The 21,694-nt window shown below is 37.2% G+C and overlaps 1 long non-coding RNA gene across 1 annotated transcript; it reads right to left on the reverse strand.

The window, feature by feature from the left end:
- LOC133794397 (uncharacterized) lies at positions 1-4,054 on the reverse strand. Its single transcript, XR_009875196.1, has 4 exons — positions 3,771-4,054; positions 1,785-2,066; positions 649-991; positions 1-559 (listed from the first exon to the last, which is right to left on the reverse strand). It is a non-coding gene; the product is annotated as an uncharacterized LOC133794397 (long non-coding RNA).
- Between the last annotated feature and the right edge of the window lie 17,640 nt (positions 4,055-21,694).

A 21,694-nucleotide genomic window follows, 5' to 3' on the forward strand; every position in this document is an offset into this window, starting at 1 on the left:
GCTCATGAATATTTCTCTCGATTTTATGCAATCCCTTGCCAATCTGGAACTTGGAACTCGGAAGTTCATATGGAAATGTAAAACATTCTTTATCACCAGCCTAAAAGTCATCCCTTACCAAAACAAGTCTTGACTAATAAAAAACACTTCACTGTTTGCCACTATCCAAAAAAGTTTATACTTACTGGTTTAGGAAATAGACAATGGTGGGTTTAGTTTTGGGGGTCTTAAACTCTCACCCAACTAATGTGGATAGCCCCTAATCAACGAACACTTTAAGATAGTCATCTGGTAAACATAGGAAGGTCTGCCTTCCAAGAGAGTCTTCAAGTTTGTCTGTGCACATCTTCATTTGCACTGCAAAAGGAGGACCTGTCTCCATCAGCTTCTCTTCTCCACAGTTCACTCTGATTGTCGTTTCTTTCTTTGCCCACTAGACCCCAACTCTGACCCCGACTCTGATGGTCCGCTACTACTCTTATCCTCTGTGAGCGGCAAGTAATAGTGGTATAAAATCAGAACACCACTTGTGATCATACACAAATATTTTTCTTTTCCTCTGCAGGTGGTAAAACGAAAGTCAATATGTTAGAGAGCTAAACTCGAGAAGACATATCAAATGATAATTGATAATGGTCAGTGTTGTACCATCCCAAATTTCGATAAAAACTTGGTCCATGTCTCTCTTGAGCACGTGAATTTTACTGTCTTCTCCTCCCACCCTAACTCGGAACTTATCTGTGCATCCATAATATAAAAAAAAAAATCCCTTATTCCATTTTAGTATTTTGCGCTTCATTTCTTTTATTAGAACAGATATTTTCTTCGGACGAATCACGGTTTCAGTTCAGACTCCCATGAACGCCGTGTACAGTCTTAGTCGAGGAAAAGTTGGAATGTTTCACAACATAATCACGTGCGCAGTTCAAAGAACGGCCACAGCCTTCGGAGGCCACATCATTGATGAACCCAACTCTAGTGTGCCTGCAATCTAAATAAAAGTTCAACTTTTCATCAGTTGATATAATTAAAACGGTTCATAGTTTAAACAATTGGTATGTTTTTTGTGGAGAAATCCTAAATAACTTGTTAATTTGAAATGATTGTTTTTATATTTATTTATTTTTAGAAAAGATGTTCTCCATGATTTAACGCCGAATTAGCCTTGTAAATTTCTACAATAAAGCTTTTACATTTCTTAAAAATAATACTTAAGATGTCTAAGCCAAACACTTGAAAAAGTTTATCCACCGTTTGGCTAAGCTTCAATAAGCTCTTTTTTAGCTTATAGAATTAAAAAATTCCTTTTGAAGGTGTTTAAGTAAAAAATAAAGAGTTTTTTTTTAACTTAGAAGTCTTTTGGGAGAAGCTGGAGACCATAACTTCTCCCAACAGAACTGTTTTCTAAATTAAAATAATTTTTATAATTCTTAATCTACTCATAAAAGATATTTTTTTTATTAATATCCAAACATTTTGAAAAGAACTTTTCATTGAAAAAAAATATTTATGTAATTATCCAAACAGAAAAAACAAGTCACAACTTTTATCTATCTTATACTTGTTTTTAGTAAACTCATCTTATACTTTTAGTCTTATACTTTTAGTTATTTGCAAAAGTAAAAGCTTAGCCAAACAAGACCAATTTATTTACTTATAAGCATAAGGAATCAGCAAAGATCAGTAACAGCATGGCCAAAGATTACAAGTTTTAATTTTTTTTACCCTAAAGGTTCAAGTTATAAAAGAAAATAAGAGCAGTAAAACAGAGGTCGTTCGGTTACCTTTGAAATGGTAGAGCCAACAAAGGAGACAGAATCTGATGACTCAGGAGAGGGACAGCCGTTAGGGAAGAGCCGACGACATCCCCAACAGCAGGCGGGGGCTGCAAACGGCCAAGGCATGCTCTGGGCAATTTACAGATTTCCAATGAAAGGGTCGTTTACATCAATGCACCCACTGGAAACGACGAGCAGTTATTGCGAGTTTACGCCCCATCATGGACTTCTGTAAACCCCGTTCATGTCACACAAGGTTCAAAGGTGGTAAGCAGAGTGCCAAAGTCCCTGTTGCAGTAACAAAGAAAGCCAATTACCATGCAGTTTTGTATAGAATTTCATCAGACTAAAACACTCAAATGTTTCGTTCAGTTGTCAATAACTAAAAAAAAAAATGCAAACATATCCAGAACTCTTTGAAACAATCACACAACAATAAAACTCAAAACCCACGGCTGAAGTTTTTTTTTAAAAAAACGGAGTATGAAGAACAAAAACGTCAAAAGAAAAAAATACATTTTGATAAAAATATTCTGACTAACATAAGCAACACTTCAGAAATCTCATATTTAAAATAGAAATAAACACTACGTAATCCCATATTCAAAATAAGGGATGCTAACATTTTGATATCTACATTTTCTTTTCTCCCAAAAAGTACTGTAGTTCCAGTTTTTACATTTTACAATCCTCATATTTAATTTTATTTGCAGAATAGTACCTTAAGTCACAACAATGTTGACCTTTTTTAAAGAAAATATACATATGAAAAACCTACAATTGCCCTTTTTCTTATTTAGATTTGGGTTATTGTAATTGTATGCTACATATGTAACCAGATATTCCTTTGAGTAATGATTAAGTTTTTTTAATTTCATTTTATAAATTGTTAATGATTTAGATTTTCTTTTTAGATTTTGTCCCAATCATTATCTCATTTTCTTTATTTTAATTTTCCTGACTTTCAATAAGGTATTTTTTTTAAAATGGGGTTGAAGGAAGCAGATAGGTTAATCAAATTCTAAACCAAATGACGAATTCAAATGAAGTCAAAATAGCAAATTTACTACAATGTTTATAGATTACTTTAAAATAAAGGTCCACAACCAAATGTTCAAAACAAATCCTTAAACCAAAACATAAAATCCATCAAAGTAAACTCAGAACAGCAAATATAGCATCAGAAAACTTAAAACAGTTAAGTTTCCTATTTCAGAGCTGTGAAAATTGTGACTTTGGTTGATCTTCAACACTTGGTCTAACTGCAGTATTTCGAGTTGGATGAACTTTGTTCATAGTGGTTTTTCTAATTGTTGGGCTGCTCTTTCTTTTTGTTTCAGTCCCAGAACTAGTTCTTTAAGTAATTTATATATAGGATCCTTTATTAATATCTTTGGTTGTTTCTAATCAAGTGTTACAAAGATTTTAGCGAATTAAACAATCTGGACATGTAATATTATTCTTATATATTGGCAGGCATGTACATATTATTCCAAACATGCTATCATCTACAAAACAAAACTCTTAACTTTCAACTATAGACCCCACTGTAAAATTCATATGTGGCTTACACTTCATCAGTATATAATAGAGCAACTACTTTTTTTTAGCATCACAGCAAAACGAGTTTAAATAGCATTGTTTGTTTAGAATACGGGCATGAATGTCCGCCTTCGCATTACTGTATCAACCGAACTATTAAGGACATGTTTACCATCTTTATTCTTCTATCTTGGCCACCAAAAATTATCAATCTATTAGTAAACAAGCCTGAGTTTACTTTTTTAATTTTGTTTCGTTCAGTCATTTTATCAAACAACAAGCATGCAATACTTTGTGGCTTCGATTGCAGATGTGTATCTTTCTTTGCTGGGGACAAACAACATGGATGAAGACAGCAGTTCTAGTGGCATGCATGAGAAATTTCCCCAAAAACAGAGGCCCAGTTTCTGGAATCAAATTCATAACAATCAGAAGTTTTGAGAACTTTACCTAAATCTGACCACAGATTTTCCAACTCGAATGTTTCCAAAGAGATGAACTAGAACTAGTAGCATAGAAGCAAACCAGAGGAGCTTCCCTTTGCTTGAGGATGAACCATCGGCGGCACTGATTCTCCGCGGGTCGACGGCGGCGGACGGCACGGTCTGTGATGACTGATTAGTGAGAGTGAATCAGTGAGAGATTGTCTAGGAGTTTGTTTTGATTAGTGTGAGTGAATCAATAGAATTTTGCTGAGCTAAGCCCATCTGGGTTGTAGCAGTTCCAACAATACATTATTAGAGACTGACATTGGTGCTCTACTCCATCTTTAAAATAATCCATCAAAACTCACTTTTTTTTTTATTTTACTTTTAAATTTTACATTATACAATATATCATTTAAATATTATATTTTTAAACATATTTTATTACTTAAAGTAAAATAAAATAATTAAAAAATACATATATATTTACTAAATAGAGTGAGAAAAGTTATAAAAAAATATTAAAATATTATGTAAATGTAGATATGGATTAATTAGAGTTTGTGCATAGCTATTATAAATATATGTATAAAGGAGCTGATGGAAGATATTTTTACGAGTTTTAGCTAAATATTATAAAGAAAATGTAGTATAAAATATATCACAAAAACATACATTTTTATAATTTACCTCAAAACTTTTACATTATACCATACATTTGGTACTTTACATTATTTATATATTATATTTTTATAAATATTTTATTTATTTTAAGAAATAAAATAATTAAACATAATAGTATCACACTCATATATATACAAAAGTTTATAAAAAAAATAATAAAATATTTATAGCTTGATGAATAGTATTTCACTACATATAAATAAATATTATTCATTTAGGTAAAAAAATATAACTTTATATCATCCAATAGAAGGCTACTTAACTATTTTTTCTCTATATTATAAAGAATAACACATTTTAGATCATCCAATGTGAGTGCTCTTATATATATATAGGGAATTTTTCTATAGGCTTAATTTTAAGCTTGCCTTTAGGCTTTCAGTGTTCTTATAAAATTTCGAATAGTTTACAATATCGAAAACTAGATTCAAATATATTATTGCACGTGTGACTAATTTTTTAATGAGCGTGGAAAACAGCATGTTTGAACCTAATTTTCGGTACTATAAACTATTTGGAATTTTCTGAAAATTTGCAGGATGCTCTAAATAGCTACAATATACACGGTCATAAAAAAAGTCGCGCCGAAAACTATTAACGGATCAAGAAACACTGAGAGCCCTACCAGTAGGGCTTATAGTAAAACCCCTATAAAAAAAATTGTCATATATATTTTCAATGTTACTCTATTGAAGAAATATGACTTAAATAACTAATATTTTTAAAATATTGTATTTTTATACTTAATTTTTTTTTTAAATATAAGATTTTAGTTATTTTTAAAAAAATTTAATTATTTTCACTTTTAAAATAAATAAATTAATTAAGATTAATAAAATTAATCAAAATAATTAAAATTTATATTTTTTTCATTACTTTTTAAAAAAAAACTTATATTTTAAATTGAATAGAATATATAAGTTTTTAATTATTTTAAATCATTTTTATTAATTTTAATAAAACAACTATTAATATTTAATTTGAAATAGTTATTTTGAGAAAGAATAAAAAAAATAATTAAAATATTATATTTTTCTTTCACTTTCTTATTATTTATCAAAATAATAAAAAATATGTATAAAAGTACAATATTTTAAAAATATTAAGTATATTTACTACCAAAAAAAGATTAGGTATAAAAGTACAATATTTTAAAAACATTAGGTATTTTAGCCGTCATTTACTCTATTTATATAGTACGTATAATATACATAATATTTAGAAAAAATATTATGTTTTATAGGATGCTAACACATCTAAAAATATTCATTCTTAATCAAAATCTTTACTTCTATCACATTTTTTATTTGTTATTTTTTATTGTTTTGCTAAATATTTATTAGTTTGTTGTATATTATTGTTTTATTAAACAATTTTTAGTTATAAGTTTTATGAATATTTATTAATTAAAATATTTAATTGCTAAATTATTTAGCAACAAGTGTAAACCACCAAACAATATTTTTATGGTGCGGGTTGCAGTTTAATAATTACTCAAACTGCATATGGATATGGAGACTGATCTAATAAATTGGCAAATAAATTGGCAATAAGTGAACACTGCTAGTTGTTTGGATATTAATTTATATATAATTCATTTAAAGAATAAGTTGTGTAATTAATGGTATTTTGAATATTCCGGGTGAAACTCCACAGTTAATTGGAATTGTACATAATTGGTTGGAATTATCCAAGGAGTAATATAAAAGTGTGCATTGATATATTATAGTATGTTTAAAAAACAATTGTAAATACAATGATATTGTAAAAAAAATACTAAAAATTGTGATAAATTTAGTACAATATAGTTTTAGCTAAATTTATCACACAAAATATATTATATTTTTATTTACATTTTTGCTACTAATTAATACCATTTTGTAATTGAAAGTTTTTTTTTAACTTTTTATTTATTTATCTAAGTAATTTTCTTTATATTTTTAATAAAATTAAATAATTTTGTTGACTTTTTGAGTTAATTTGTATTTTGTGTATTAACATATAATTGTAAAAATTAAGCTGCCTTAACTCATTTTTTAGGCTAAATTTTATACAAAATTTACAACATACACTGGAGATGATCTTAGTTGGAAGGTTGGAGTTAATTGAAAATGCTAACGTGATAATTAAAAATTTAAATATAAAAAGTACTAGATATCCAACCAAATATATCATGTATTGTAATTATTTGCCTTTATAATTTCTATTCTAATAATTAATTACATAGATTGTCTTTGGTAAAATTTTTGTTTTTGAATTTTTTAATCACAAAAACAAAAATATTATTTTTTATTTTTGTTTCTTTATTTCTAAAAAATAAAAATATGTTTAGTAACTATTTTTGTTTTTAAAAACAAAAACTAATAAATGCGTTTGATAACTTTTATTTTTATTTTTTGTTTAACAATATATGTTGATTTGAAGAGAATAAAAAAAAGAAACGAAAAATTGAAAACGATTTAAAAAAAATTTTGAAAGTCAAAAAATTCTATTTTCAAATTTTAATTAAATATTTTAAAAATAATAAACAAAAATAGTGTTATCAAACACTGATTTATATTTAATTATCAAATTTATAATTAATTAAATAAAAAAAAATTTAAGTATTACCAAACAGCACCATAGCAATTTACAAACAACTCCTAAATGAATATGCTTTAAGGTACGTATTAAAATTAATATGCTAAAATTATGAACAATAAAATACATCCTTTTAAAAAATATATATAAATAAATCAAGTTTGAGAAAAATAAAATAAAAAATGAATGTTGTTGTCAATCTCCTATTTCAATCCCTTAGTCAATCTTCGCCTCTAAAAATATATGCTGGAGTATTTTTTTCCAAAAAAAATTCATGGAAGTATGTGTTGTAGTTACAACATTCTTTCTGCAGATTTTTGAAAAACTATTAATAGTTTACAATGCCGAAAACAAAGTTCTTGATATTTTTTTAATATTTCAGTTTACCACGTGTGTTTGAAAAATATAAATTTGTTTTCGATATTATAAATTATTTAAAAAATTACAAAATTTACATAATATATATTATAATTACAATGAACACCACCCAACAAAAATTCTGACCCGTATTTTCAAAAGTAAAAATTGACTAAAAAATTAAAATAGAAGGATGATGTTAAATAAAATTACAGAGAAGTTATACTCTCCTAAGCTACACTCAGGCTGCCAAAACAATATTTGAAACGCTCATAATGAAACTTTACTTTAGAATATAAAAGATATTTGCGGAATCTCAATAATTTAAAAAAAAAAGTATAAATACCTTTAAATACTTGTCGGTATCTCAATCATTTTGCAAACAGTATAAATTCTTTTTTTGGTTTGTGCTAACTTTGCTAAAATTTATTGTGGTTACAGGTGTCACGTTATGAGTGATCAAGTTTATAATTTTATTAAAAAATCTTTTCTATTAATTTTAATTAATATAAGAAACCAAAAAAAATTTCAAAAATTGTGTGATATCCTCATAGCCTTACTGTAGCTATGCTGCTCCATTGCTGCCTTATGTAGAATTGCTTGGAGTTGCTCTCATTTTTTTTTTCCTTTTTTATATTGGTTAAATTTATTAAAAAATTTATGATGGAACAACTTAAGCTACATTTAGTGTTGCTCTCGTTGTAGATACTTTAAGAGTGTCTTACTTTGTCAAGTTTATGGTGATTGGGATAGAATTGTACCTCTGATGACAGCTTTTTGTTCTTTTAGAAGATCTATCTCTCCTTCTTTAATGTGTTATACTTGTGTAATTTCATTAAAAACAAAATAATAAAAAATATTAAGATATCGTTTGGTAATAGGGAATGAATGATTCTTTTCAAACTTACATTGGAATGATATTTTCTTTCATTTTCAAATAGAATAGTTATTCTATCAAAATAGTGGAAAAACTTTTCCATTGAAATGTCATTCCAATATTCTAAAATACAACCAAACAAAAAAATGGAATGAAAAATTGATTTTTTTTCTATTTTATTACATTCAATCAAACATCACCTAAAGAGCTTAAAAAAAAGTGTTTTGTTTTTATTTTTTATTAGAAAATGTAGTAATAATAATAGTGTGACACATATCACTCAAATTATTCTTAATAAATCTTAACGAATTTGATAATAACTAATGTACTATTCTTGTAACATTAAATGGCTTTATCGTTAAAAATGAGTATAAAATCATAGCAAATTCAAACTTATTTATATTGCAAATATCTCTAAAATTAATAACTTCAACAAATCACTCACAATATATATTGGCTTTTGAAACTTTAGGATTTTGTTATTAAGTTCCAAAAGAAAATTCACACACAACACGAAATTTTTATGAATTTAGTGAGCTATGGCATATTATATAGGAAAATTTGCAGTTAAAATACCAAAATTTTTACTTTTTTTTTACATTTAAATACTAAAAAAATTAGTGGTGAAAAATTAAAATGCCAAAAATTACTTTTTTCTTATATTTTGGTATTAACTGTTAAGTCTGACTTTTGACCAGTTAATAACCACTTGTCTGATAGCGATTTTATATGCGCAAATATACGCAATCGTCTTAAATAATATAGATAGTATATCCAAATTGTTCCCACAGAAACTATAATCAATTACCAATAATTAATTCTTAATTTCTATTTGACTGTTGAAACTAGAGTGATTATTAAACTAAATTACATAATTCAAATTAATCATAAACAGTAATAAAGAGTAATTCAATAATTAAAAACCTATGGTATTAATTTCATCAACTTTTCCACTATCAATTTTACTATTTAGAGCAATCAATTCTTCAATTTCTATCCTAATAGCAGGTTCACAAAAGAAATCTTAATTATTTTTCAAGGTAAAAAGATCTCAACATAAATGCAAACTCTCTACATATATGTGATAAATTTTAACATATAACAAACAATAAATGTAGAAACCCTAAATGCTATACAAATCATACAGATATTATCGTCCTATATGCAATCTATGTCTGTATGGCTATAGAGTATTCAATTCTCCCATTTGGGATCTCGAATCAAAATCATTGAACATGTAAATATTGATCAGGTATTCACAAGCATTAAGAAAAAACCATATAAATATAGGATAAAAGAAGAAGAAATTAATTGACTTTCATAGAAAATTAACAAGCACATCAAAGTGACTACATTAAACCCTAGAACTAAGTGTTGGGGGAACAATTTGTCTTTCTATAAATGGAAGTAAAAGCCCAACGATGAACGGTAACTTGCTTCTACTCCGGTGATGAAATCTGCCTTTGACTCGTCGGGATCACCTGCAAGAAAGACACTCCGATGCTTAAGTAAGTTCAAAGTTCGATCCCTTTCTCTTCTCAAAATCTCATATTTATAGGATGAAATATACAAAGCAGTTAGTTGGTTCAAGTGAACCCTGAAAAGGGGGAAAGAGAATAACTAAATTTTCCTCCAAAAATACCGACTTTTAAAATGTCTCGCTCAGGGGTCAGAGGCGCGGATAGCCTCTGACCCACAGCTTCTGTCTTCGGAACCTCTCTTTGTCAAAACGCTCTGTTTTGAATATTTGATAAATGAGGCAAGTGTTTTTGGGCCGAACATTTTGGGCCCAACAGATGCCCCCTGGGCCAAGCTTCGGACAGGCGTGGAATGTTAATCTGTTAGAATCTTGGGCCGACTCTTCAACACCAAAAGGTTCGCCTAGAGCTGTCATTCTCCGTAAACTGAGGTAATCCATAGGTACATGATTATTTGATTACCTGACAAGTTACACTTAATGCAAACATAATTACCGAGTAAAACGTTCGATTCAAAATTTTACCTTTCATTTAAGTAGTTTTTGTTTCAAAATAATTTCCATTCGAATTTTCAAACTTTGCTCCAACTTCCAGAGAGAAGCTCCGAAGAAACCCTAGAGATTTCCTTCAGCCCAAACCTTCGACAATCGTCTCATTTGGTGCGATAATGTCTTCTCGTTCATCTCCCGACCCTACGGATCGTGATGGATACAAAAATGCGTTCGAACGCATGCGTAAATCGTTCGACATTCCAGACAATGTCACGGTGAGGATGCTCTCAGAGACCGAGCTTCGAGAATGGCGATTTAAGGACGTAGTGAAGCCTACCGAGATATTCATGAGCTTGAGACACATCGAATGGCTCCACTTCCCTCTCCCGGCTCTGCTTGTTCAGATAATTTCAAACTCCGGGGCTCACATTTCACAATTTCTCCCAAATTCCATTCAGTCTATAGTCGGGGCTCAGATGATAGGGAGCCTTAGAAATGTCAATATTCAATCGGACGACATTTACGCGTGCTTCACCAAGTCTACGAACAAGGTGATAGAGGGAAAGCCTTGGAAAAATTTCTACCTTTCTCCCAAAAAGGATCGGACAATCTTCATCAGCTTTGATAGCTCCCATCGAAATTGGGATAAATATTTATTCGCTGTTGGAGGAGCGTGGTACCCTGAGTTCGTGCCTCAGGAAATTTTTCCTCTGGCCAGGGTGTTTATAAAAGGTGAGTCATGTTTTTCATTCTGTTTCTCATTAATTTTAATGTGAATTAATCATATCTGGATGATTGTCTACTAGTTTAACTTTCTGTACTGCTACTTCGGTTCTTTGTATCAGATTTTTCTTGGCCTCAGGTCAGCATGAGTTTTGAGCGACAGAGCAAGCTGACAGAGAAGGGGCTCCTTCACGAATCTAAGGAGAATGCCATTAGTATCAGAGGTGTATTGAACTCCTACTGTATGCAGATTATGACTCGGCTTTGTTTCGTGGATCGAGTCGACCCTGGAGCTGTGCGGGTTAGATCGCAGAAGGGTGACATGACCCTAGGCAAGATTACCGCAGCATGCGTGAAGCAACTGGGAACTTTCCTGAAGAAGTCTCCTCCTACTCCTTCAACTCTGTCACTAACGAAGGCTGAGTTCGAAAGGGCGTGTTCTGAAACCTTCGCTGCGTGTGCCAAACGTCAAGGGGTCCCACAGGGTAAAAAGAAGGAAGGTTCTGGCCTGGCTGCAGAGTCTTCCCCCGACAAGTCCGGCTTATCGCGCAGGTCTTCTCGCATTCAAGGGCGGTCGTCCACGCCTTCTGACGCTCTGCAAATTAAGCCTCTTCAGCAAGTGCCTTTGCCTACAGACGTCTTGGGAAAAAGAAAAGAGCGTGAGGAGTCCTCTTCCGAAGATTCGGACGACGGGAAGTGCATTTCGCCGAAGCTTCGGATCCCAAAAGGTTCTGCCCCCACTACTCAAGGATCTGCTTTCGCAATCCCCAAACTTTCCCCAGGAAAATTACCAACAGGTCAGGCCCTCTCGTTGTGCAAGAAGCCACGGGGATTTGTCCCTGTTGGGCATTTACCTGGGGCATCTTCTGCTTTACCTGCAATTGGGTCTTCCTTGGCAGCAGGCTCAGAAGGGGTGGCACATGTAGAGGGCGTTTCCTCTTCTCCGTCCAAATTATCAGGAGTGGCGACTGGAGATGGAGTGCAGGATGGCTTACCGTCGGAGGTGAAGTCGCCTGCTGTCTGTGCGAAGCCGTCAGAGGCATTGACCTCTGCTTCTGATTTGGCTGAAGGGTCTGTCGTTGGCCATAAACGTGACTCAGAGGGGAGACGCCCTTCCTCTGCCTCTCATAAAAACAAGCTTCTAGAGGATGCCTTCGGAGATGGTTTTGAGGCTGCGGATACCACTCCTCTGGCAGTTGAAGCAAGTAAGGCCGTTGAGTCTAAAACTATCCCTGGGTGCCAAGAATCAGGGGCTGTCAAAGCGACAGGTGTTGACAGTCTTGGTGTTGACGTTTCTTCACTACCGCCTACCGCTTCTGAGTCTCGTTCAGGAGATGTCATTGCTGTGTCCCCGAAGGGTACTAGCACTTTTGAATCTCCTAGCGCTTTCTTGGAGCAGCTCACGTCGCGTTGGCGTCTGATAGTATTATGGTATCGACGTTAGCAGAAGGTGAGAAGCCAGTTGCCCCCGTTGCTTCTGCGGCTGCATCTGCAGGGGGAGAAGCAAGTGACAGAACAGGAGTAATGTCGGAATATGGCCCCTCTGCGTCTAACGAAGTTATGGAGGAAATGCTACGCATAAGCAGACCCCATCTACCCACGGAAGCAATTGGATCCTTGAGCGGTCAAGGTGATTTGTTGCAGCAAGTATCAGACCATATCTGGATGGTAAGTTGGTTAAAAAATTAGGCTCTTTTTTATATTTCGTGGTATGTGTGTAATTTTATTTGTAATGGGCATAATTGATTTGTCACAGAGCTATGTATGCGCTTCGGCTGCAAGGCGAGAATATGTGGCGGCTATGCAGAATGAAGCCAAACTGGCGGAGCAGATGGCGAAATTAGAAGAGGAGCGGGGGGGGGAATGATGGCTGAGGCAAATCGGGACGTGCTCGTGGAAGCCATCAAGAGGTTAGAAGCAGAACTGGCAGAAGCAAAGAAGAGGGTGACTGCCACAGAGGAGAAGCAGGTCGGTACTGTCGGACTCGAAGTAGAGCGAGACAAACTGAAGGCTGACTTGGTTGATATGACCAATAAGTGGATGGAGAAAAGTCAATTCTGCGTTCAGCATGAAGCTCGCATGGAGAAGCTTAGCAGTATGATGAGCGACCTTGAAGAAGATATTGTGTCATTTCAAACTGATAAGGAGATCTTGGACAAAGAGAAGACAGAGCTAGAGCGAAGGGCAAACAGTCTTGAGGCCAGCGCGGCGGATGCCAAGAAGCAGAAGCTGGAAGCTGAACTTCTCTTGGGGAAGAAGTTGAAGGAAGCAGAAGAGGCGGTAACCGAAGCCAAGAAGCAGTTGGATGAGATGGCAGAGGTATGTGACTCTTTTTTTTTTATTTTTTTTATTGATACATTAGAAAATAAATTGGCACATAAAACACGTGTGTTGATTCCGTAATGTTTTTACTTTTGCAGAGGCAGCGCTTGAAGCCACTAGGCAGCGTATTCGAGATCGGGAGATTACCGAACGCAAGCTTGTGAGGGTGGCTGAGATAGACACTGCGAAGTACCTGGACCTGGCATTGCGTAATAAGAAGCAGACCCCATAAGAGAAATGGGCAAAACTGGAGATGTATTGTAAGAATGTTGATGTAAAAATAGGAGAGTATGACGTCGACAAGTATCTGAATGAGCTTGGGGATTTGCAGATTTCTTATCCGCCATGTCATCTGGAGAAGTTGAAGCTGAGGGGCTGTAATGCCCCGAATTCTCCGATGAGTTTAGCGGCATGAATAGTAGGCCGGGAGGGCCATACTTGCTTAATTATGTTATTAATTGATTAAATGCATGTATATGTTGATTATATTATGATATGATGTGAAATGCATGCATATGAGTCCATATTTACAATTACAGGGGTATGATGATAATTTGACCCGTTGAGGGTAATTTGTGTATTTGGGTGCATAACTTGATTTGTGAATGAGATTCTATTATTATGGAGATATATTCGAGCTAAGCAACATGAGACGGTTATTTTTAGTGGATTAGCGGTTTTACCATAATGGGGTCAATTTTGGGGTAATAGAAATGTTCATTTGATGATAAATTGGGAATATTTGAGATCAGGGTGAAATTTTGGAGGTTTTGACTATAATGTCCCCGGGGGTGTTTTCGGGACCCCGAGCATTAGGTTTTATTTGAGGTTACTTAAGGTTGAAGTAACTTATCAGATAGAACATACGATAGAAAACCTACCGTTCTCCCTTTTCAAAGTTCGTTTTACCGTTTGAGCCTTTTTGACGAAATCTTGAGTTCTAGGAGTCGGAATCGAGTGAGGATCGAGGCATAGCGATCCTAGGGAAGATTAGAAGCTTCTTAACCGAAGGATTCGACGGAAAACAACCCAATTGAAGGTAATCGAAGTTTAAGTTTTGAGTTTTTCCGAGTTTCTAAGCTTTGAATTGATTTTGTGAATTGTCGAGTTTTCGGTTCGTTCGAGCCTTGGGTTTTTGAGGGTTTTGATGCATGGGGAAGCTTGGGAACTTTGTCTTGATGATTGGGGAATGTTTAGGGATGATTTTGGAGGCTTTGGAGTGTTAGAAACGCGGTTGGGAATGGCCCAGGGTGGAGTGCCGCGGCCCTGTTCTTGAGGCGCCGCGGCCCTTCTTTGAAGAAGCAAGTGGAGGCCTTGTGCCTGCTGGGCGCCGCGGCCCTAGCCTCTGGGAACCCTGGGGGCCGCGGCCCAAGGTGCTAGGGCCGCAGCCCTTGCCCTGTTTTCGCCCTGTTTGCTCGTTTTGACCCCGGAAACCTAGTTTTAGGCCTCGGGAGTGTCCTTGCTACCTGGATTAGCTTGGATTGATCTCTTGGAGGTTAAATAATGGTTTGAGACCCTTGATTATCTTGATTATTAATGGTATCCCAAATGTGTTGTGATTAGGTAACCGCTAAAGGACTAAAAGCTAAACCGTTCTCAGAGGTTGTTCTTTTGTTCATTCTAGCTCGACTCAAAGGTAAGAAAGTTGCACCCCAAGTGTGACATGCATGGATATTTGTGAGGCATGTTGGTTATGTAATATGGACATGGTTTGAACATGGAATGATTAGCATATGTTGTTCTTTTGAGCATAGCACTGACTAATTAGTCAGGTTTGGCAAAGGTGCTAGTATCAGCTGTGAAGCTGTGACTGATTAGTCAGGTTCGGCAGTGGTACTGGGCACTGGTCACGTTGCACTGACTTGTTAGTCAGAATTGGCAAAGGTGTTAGTGTCAGCTGAGAAGCTGTGACTTATTAGTCAAGTTCGGCGGTGATACTGGACACTGGTCACTTGGCGCTGACTTATTAGTCAAGGATGGACTTAGCGTGGTTCACGCAAGCCAACGGAGATTAGATCTAATCGGCCATTAGCATTGAATGACTCAAGGAGCATTAATGCCTGACCGACCCTGAGGGTCGATGAACAAACAGAGCTTGAAGGCTAGTGGCTTACCCATCAGCCACTCTTCCGCTAGAAAAGAGAGCTTGGAGGCTGGTGGCTTACCTAGCAGCCACTCTCCCGCTGGAAAAGAGAGTTTGGAGGCTAGTGGCTTACCTAACAGCCACTCTCCCGCTAAAATCATGTGATGTTCATTTGCTTGTTGAAAGCTTTATGTTCAGTATGATTATAATGATAATCATTTGATAGTATTATTGAAAAATGTTATGTTTTCTTGCTGGGCCTTGGCTCATGGGTGCTATGTGGTGTAGGTAAAGGGAAAGAAAAGCTCACCTAGCCTTGAGTGGGGAGCTGATGTGGTGGTGTGTACATATGCGGCCGCTTGACCGTCACGGTCATGGTGTTCTCAGAGGAACTAGGGGGTTTACCCTATTTTTGCCGCTTAGGTCGGCAGGATTGTAAATTTAAAACTGTAATGACCATTTTGTACTGAGAACCACTTGTAAATGTTTTGTTTAGCTCTGCAGAGCAGTTTGTAATAAAATCTTCATTTCCTTTTTATTGGTTTTGTACCTTAACCTGTTAATCATACTTAGAGCACGTTTTTGACCAAAGGACTCAGGCAATGAGTCAAATTTCCGGTCCACTGTTCACCGTAACTGTTCTGGGGTAGCCAGGGCGTTACAGGGGCGATGCGCTGGGGTCGATGTATAATGCCAACGGGGAAGCTGTTGAAGATATTGTTGCCAATGTAGCTTCTGATCAGAAGGCATCAGGATCCGCGTCTGTAGCAGAGGGCAAGCCAGAGGGTGAAAGAGGTGCCGTAGAATGAACGACACACTTTTGTTTTGTTAACTTTTGTCATGTTTTGCTTTTGGATTAACTTCTGTATATACATTCTTTGGGCTCTTCAGGCCGCCAGTTTGTAGTTGAATGTAATAGAGCACATTATCAATACAAGTAGAACGTTGTTTTCTGTTGGTTGTCTTGGTGTGTGTACTTTATGGGTTTGTTGTTGTTTAGGGCTTAATTGAAGGCGTGATGACAGATGTATTTCGTACGGTGTACTCGGATCAGGAGCTTCATAGACCCTTTAGGCCTTTGCGTGCGAAATACAGCGAAAGATTATACAGATAGTGGGAGAGGATGCCCAGTTAAGTGTTGTGTGATTGATCCCTCTTTGTGTTTTGGTGATGGGTTGGAGCTGACAACATTGTCGTTGCAGGTGAGCACCGCGAGTGGACGAAGGTTCCCTTTTTGAGGAGAATCTTTGACAACCCACAGTGGCTTTACTCAACGTGGGCTATGGAAGAGCTTATCAGAAGTGGCATCCCGTACTATATATCGTGTGAACGCTATGGGTTAGGCTATCCGAAGCTAGAGAGTGCGATGGCAGAGTACATGCGTCGTATTGAGTGGGATTAATTATGGGCAAGAAAATAGATCAATTATGAAATCAAGAGTGAATATTGCCGTTAATGTAATATAACTTATAAATAACAACTTCTGATTTATTGCTATTCTTGAGTATACATCGCCTTTTGATTCCATGCTTAGCATCTGTCAATTTAAGTTACTGTACAAATATTTGTTTTTATTTATTGAGAAAGGAATTGAGCAAATATGTGTGCCCATACTTAGCATTTGCCAATTTAAGTTGTAGTGATAAGTGAGTCATACTCCTGCGATGTTTGCCATTAGTGCTGGGTGGTGGTCCTTCTTACACATATGGAGTTGTTGTAGTGGTCTTGTTCGGGACTGGTCCGGCCCCTGGGGATGGAAACTTTCCCATTAGGTCAGAGGGGTTGATATGTTCCAGACCGAACGCGGAGGACAAAGCGTAGAGCAGGGCGTCGAAGCAGATGCAAATAGGTCAAGATTGTGAGGCAGGTATCTTTCCAATGCACCCATACCGTGTAGTGTGGTGGGGAGTCGTTTGGGCTGCTGTGCATCCTGTCAGAGGCACCCATTGCGCAGGATATGGGTGCGACTGCGGGAAAAGTTCCTCCCAGCCTTGGATTGCCAAACCAGTTGGTGTATGTTGGTGAGGAATCTGAAGCATGACAACAGATGGTTCTGCTATGATAGTCAGGGCAGATTAGACAGCAGGAGGTGCTCCTCTTATGCGGGTAAGAGGGTAGGGTTTGCAGTGCACCTCCGTTGGACGGCCGGATCAGCGTAGTCAGGGCAGATTAGACTGCAAAATGGCTGGCCGTAGCTCCCTATGAGCTTAGTCAAGTCAGATTAGAATGCAGTATAAAATCCAGTGAAACGTGCACGCAGAAGCGGTAGGATCTTATACGCAGACTGCGTGTAGTGGCCTTGTTGCCACGAACTGTTGAGATTCAGCCTGGTTCCAACGTGCGGGGTGTGAACCTCACTATATTTTATCATTGCTCTTTGTTTTTTGAAGTGTAGGTGTATGTTTTGAGATTAAAGACATACGGTGTATTGCTAGGGAATGTTGGCAACTTCAAACATAAGATGATTGTTTATTTATAGCCATTGTGGTAGGTGGTTTTTGAGTACACGTGAATAATGTTACAAAGTTAGGTAAGGATATAATTGAGGAATCCTTTTGAGTAAAAAGTTAATTGTCACGTGTCTGACTTGGTGAAATATGGTTGATAATAATGCCAAGGGATTGAATACACAAGAGAAATTTAAAAGAATGTGAAAAAATGGAAAGTTGTTGTATTACTTTTGAATTGCACAGTACAGCTATTAGCAATAATATTGCTTTAAAGACATTGAATTCCAAGTACGGGGTACGATTTTCCCACTACGTACATTCTTTAGAGTGTAAGACCATCTGCCTAGTACTTTAATGATTTGGAAAGGCCCTTCCCAGTTAGGCTCTAGCTTCTTCTTGTTGCCTGTGACCTTACGCAGAACCCAATCACCTTCTCGAAATGTGCGTGAGTGGACCCTTTTGTTGTAGTAGCATTCTACGACCTTTTGATAATTCTCTAGTCGCAATTGTGCCATTGTACGTGCTTCTTCTAGAAGGTCCAGGTTGTGCAGCAACTGAATGTTGTTTGTTGATGTGTCAGATGTGATCTCCGTCCGAAGTGTAGGTAGACCGACTTCTGTTGGGATGACGGCCTCTGTTCCATATACCATGGCGTAGGGAGATTCCCCCGTGGAGGATCTTTTTGTTGTCCTATAAGCCCATAATACTTTCGGTAACTCTTCTACCCACGCTCCTTTTTTGTCTTCTAAATTCTTCTTAATGTTGGCAAAGATGACTTTGTTGGAAGCCTCTGCTTGACCATTGCCCTGTGGGTAAGTGATAGAGGCGAAGCTTAGCTTGATCTTGTACATGTCGCATAGTTCTTGTACCTTCGCATTTTGGAACGGAGTTCCATTGTCCACGACTATCTCCCAGGGTATTCCAAATTGACATATAATATGCTTCCAGATGAAGGACATAGTGTCTATTTTGCTGACCGTGACGTACGCCTCTGCCACAACCCATTTTTTGAAGTAATCAGTGGCTACAAGAGCATACCGTTTTCCGCCAGCAGCCTTGGGTAGTTCACCTACTACATCCATACCCCATTTTGCGAAAGGCCAAGGTGCAACGATGGAGTGTAGGGTTTGAGCAGGTTGATGGATGGTGGGTGCAAATCGTTGGCATTTATCGCACTTTTTGGCATGATCCCGCGCTTCTGTCATCATGTATGGCCAGTAATACCCTGCTGTAAGTGCCTAATGTGCCAAGTTCCGTCCCCCTGTGTGATTTCCACATGTCCCTTCATGTATTTCTTCTAATAATTTTTTAGCTTCTGATGGGCGCAAACACCGTAGGTATGGGCCGTTGAAGGATTTCCGGTACAACGTTCCATGGATCATGGAATAACGTTGTGCCCGAAGGCGCAGAAGCTTTGCATCTTTCAGATTAGGTGGGAGCTCGGAGGTGGTTAAGTACTTTATGATCGGATCTATCTAGCATTCAGGTTCTGATGAGGTGGAATAGACTTCCATATCTTTGCTTGATCGGCTTATGGATATGGAGGACTGGCGTGTGCATCCTCCCGCAGAAGCTAATTTGGCAAGGGCGTCGGCCTTCTGATTTTGCTCCCTGGGTATTTGTATGAGTTCAAACTGGCGAAAATGCGATCGTAAGTCAGTTACCTTCTGTAGAAGGCTAGCCAGATGAGGTGCTTTGGTATCGAAATTTCCAGCCACTTACTCTATCATAAGCTGCGAGTCGCCTCTGACGTTCAGGCGTTGGATTCCCATTTCTCGTGCGAGTTCCAAACCATAGATTAGTGCCTCATACTCTGCTTCATTATTCGTTGTGGATTGCTCTAAACGGATGGCTTCTTCGATTTTGAGGCCTGAGGGAGCTTCTAATACGATGCCAATACCAACCCCTTGGGAATTGGATGCTCCGTCAGTGTACATCGTCCACAGCCATTGATCTTCTGATTCTAATAATTCTGGCAGGGCGTCAGGAGTGAATGACTGAATTTCAACCAGGAAGTCAGCGAGTACCTGCCCCTTTTTAGTTTTTCGTGGCGAAAATTGAATATCGTATGTCCCTAGCTCAATGGCCCATTTAGATAACCTTCCAGAAAGGTCGGGCTTACTTAGTGCCTGCTTTAATGGATAGTCCGTATATACGACGATGGTGTGGCTTTCAAAGTATTGTCGCAACTTCTTTTTGGCCGTGAGGAGTGCGAGTGCCAATTTTTCCATCATACTATATCGGGTTTCAGCGTCTAACAGCATCTTGCTGCAGTAGAACACTGGCCTCTGACGATTGGCTTCTTCTCGAAAGAGAACAGAACTTACAGCGAATTGTGAGACAGACAAATATAAGAATAAATCTTCATTAGCAATGGGAGAGCTCAATATAGGAGGAGAGCTCAAATAAGTCTTCAGCTCTTCCAATGCTTTTTGCTGCTCTGGTCCCCAGGTGGTGTTGGTAGATTTCTTTATGCATTGTAAGAAAGGTTGGCAACGGTCAGACATTCGTGATATGAATCGACTTAACGCTACTATTTTGCCGGTCAGAGCCTGTATGTCACGGATGGTCCGGGGCTCTTTAACTTCTGAGAGGGACGCAATCTGCGTTGGATTCGCCTCGATGCCCCTCTAACTGAGGACGTATCCCAAGAACTGTCCAGAGGACACCCCAAAGACACATTTTGAGGGGTTTAATTTCATTTTATAAGCATCAAGGATGTCGAAACATTCAGTCAAGTCGTCTATATGTGAAGAGCTTTGTTTGGACTTGATGACCATATCGTCAATATAAACCTCCATATTTCTCCCAAGTAATGAGGAAAACAGCTTGTGCATCAGCCTCTGGTATGTCGCGCTTGCATTCTTTAGACTGAAGGGCATAACTTTGTAGCAATATAAACCACTTTCTGTTATGAAAGCCGTATGAATCCGATCCTCTGATTTCATGGGGATCTGATTGTATCCAGAGTAGGCGTCAAGGAAGCTCATCCTTTCATATCCTGCCGTGGCGTCTATCATTTGATCGATCTTTGGTAGAGGGTAGCTATCCTTGGGACACGCTTTGTTTAGATTTGTGTAGTCTATGCATACTCTCTTTTTCCCATTCTTCTTTGGGACCACGACGGGGTTGGCAAGCCAACTGGGGTATAAGCATTCTTTGATTGCCCCTGTGTTCAGGAGCCGTTGGACCTCCTCTTGTATGACTTGATTCACCTCTGGAGCGAACCTCCTCTGCTTCTGTTTGACGGGTGGGAAGTTGTTGGAGATATTTAGACTGTGACTCATGACAGAAGGATCTATTCCGGGCATGTCATGTGGAGTCCAGGCAAAAGTTCTCATTCTGGTTTTGAGGAATCGTATGAGGGTCTGCCTCTCATCTTCAGAGAGTTTGGTACTTACCAGGGCCGTTTTAGAAGGGTCAGCGTCGTCTAGACCCACTTGTTCTAAGGTATCTAGTGTAACTTGGGGTTTTTCTTGGTCTTCTTCTAGATTGATTCCTTTTAGGCTCGCTGGTAGGTCCCGCTGTAATTGCTATTTGACAGGAGGGTTGTCATGGGAGGCAGAGGCAGAGGCAGAGGCAGAGGCAGAGCTATTTATTTCTTTTAAGGTAAGGAAGCATTTTTTGGCCTGCTTCTGGAAGCCTTTGATGTCGACGGTGTATCGCCCGTTGAGTGATTGACACCGCATCACCTGATGTAGAGTTGAGACTACCCCCTGCATCCGGTGGATCCAACTTCTCCCCATGATGGCGTTGTAGCTCGTGGTGGAGTCTATAATGAGGAAGTCTATTGGCAGGGCGCGTTCTGCAGCTACCACAGTTAACCGAACGACGCCCTTTGGATAGACTCTTTGGCTATTGAATCCCAAGATGGGCATGGTGGAGGGTCGGATCTGATTCTCCT

This window comes from Humulus lupulus, chromosome 8 (genome assembly GCF_963169125.1).
Source record: "Humulus lupulus chromosome 8, drHumLupu1.1, whole genome shotgun sequence".
NCBI classification, from domain to species: Eukaryota; Viridiplantae; Streptophyta; class Magnoliopsida; order Rosales; family Cannabaceae; genus Humulus; species Humulus lupulus.